Raw genomic sequence first — 2141 nt, forward strand, 5'->3', positions numbered from 1 at the left:
TCACGGCTTGGCTCAAGTGTCAGCACTGATGAGACTTGAGTGTCAGCACTGATCGAGAGTCAGCTGTTCTGCCGTTGTTTATGTTTTGTGAGTTTAATTAATTGTAAATTGTTTAACGAGGATCACGATTTCCTACTTTAATTATGTAGGTTTCGAATTATTAAATTGCGGAAAGCCAATCGGAGTGGCTGCAATTAATTTTGTGTGGGTGAATTCAAATTGTATGTGGACATATGTATGTGTGTAAATGTGTGCTTAACGCGGCAAAAGTATTACATGTGTATGTACCTATGTATGTACATACATATGTATGGATGTAAAAATTAATTGACATAAATAATTTATGCCGATGGACTAATGATCAGCCCGTGGAGTGTGCTGTACACTTTAAGTAAAGGTAAGTGGTACTTTATAAATTCTCGATTATTAAGCACCTCTACCTGCAGGTTAGAAAACAGCTGTTTTTACATGTAGGAATGCATATGTGTGTATATACATACATATGTATGTATGTATGTATTGCTATGCAATTGGACTTTTGGACAATCCGAATTTCGAAGAATGGAAAAAAAAATGCACTTCATAAACACAAAAATGATCGGGAAATACCATGTAACCCTTGGAACAGGTCAGGTATGTACATACAAGTATACAAAAGTGTGTAGGTCGCTATGGAAGAGCGGGAAACCTCACACTTTTATAAGTTTGTAATGGAATATAATGTGAATGAGATTTTTAATAAGAAATGTTGTACTTATCAGGAATTCCGCCGATGCAAGCTGGAATAGCGGAAGGATATCCGGCTCGAAGGACCAATGTTCGTGGAGGGGCGGAAGGATCCCAATAAATTACAAGTGGTTGGCTGGTGCCAATTTCTTCTGGGTGAGCGAGGGATGAATTAATAACGCGCGATAACTTCGGTTAAAAAACTTATGCTGTATTAAATGCACGGGTGGCCGACACACACGAAATGTTTCGGGTTAAAAGTATACAAATTTCGAGATAGAAAATTCTGAAGAGAAGGAACTGATGTTCGGGTGAAAAACTCGGATTAGATTCATCATGGCGATTTACAGGAGAACCCTTCGTCACCCTCCTCAGTATGACCGAATTCGGTTTTGGGAAAAACCCTACCCCTCACTCTCTGCTATTCACCCGGTGGCGTGAACATACCGCCCCCCTTGCAACAAGTTGCAATTGCCTCGCTGGACATGTCTAAGGATGGGGGATGGCAGCGTTCTGGATCGCCAAGACACGGGTGGAGATGGAGGGGGAACTTTGGATGCAGATGGAGTAGGCGGCACGATGGCTGAAGACCTCTAGATAGAAGCCCGAATGAAAGGCGGGTGCTTTTCGGGTCTTTGCTCTTTGGGTTGGATGTACGCGACAGAGCTGTCGATGTGCAAGAGCGTGTGGTGTTGCTTGCCACATCGATAGCATCCTGCTGTGCTCCTGCAGGAACCATTGGAATGCTCATGAGCCAAACAGTTCGGGCAGTATCCGTTGCTCAAGACTACCCGTAGCCTGTCGTCAGCTCGTAGTCCTCGAAACTGTCGGCACTGACGGAGCGCGTGTGCCCCTTGACAAACGCGGCACCTGAAGCAATTGGAACTGCGTTCTAAATCGGATGGTGCTGCTGTCCTTAGAGACATTTTCGGGCTGCTGGAGGAGGTGGACCGAGACCTTCTGGATTTTCCAGTAACGGATCCACAGAGAACCCATCCGAACATCGTCTCGATCCCCACGAAAGAATCACCAACATTCTTGATGATTCGTTCCCCAAGGATAGTGGGAAGGAGCTCGGCTCCAAGCACCAAATCCACAGGAGCTCTTTGGTGAAATTGCGGATCAGCGAGCGGAAGGTCAAGCGAATCGTGCTTCACCTGATTCGGGACGGCGCGGGACGGAAGTGCTTCAGCTACACTAGGCAGCACCACGGCGACTGCTTGGAACTGTCGCAGCGGTTCGTCAGGAGGAGAAATCTGTAGGCGGCACACTTTGTCGCCGCTACCAGCATCGCATGGCCCAATGCCGCGAATGCTAGTTGATACTTTGCAGCTTGGAGGATTAATCAATTCAAACATTCTTTGGGAAATAAAGGACGCTTCGGATCCCATATCAATCAAAGCGCGGATTTGAAA

The sequence above is a fragment of the Drosophila tropicalis genome, unplaced genomic scaffold, assembly GCF_018151085.1.
Source record: "Drosophila tropicalis isolate 14030-0801.00 unplaced genomic scaffold, ASM1815108v1 contig_980, whole genome shotgun sequence".
Classification (NCBI taxonomy): Eukaryota; Metazoa; Arthropoda; class Insecta; order Diptera; family Drosophilidae; genus Drosophila; species Drosophila tropicalis.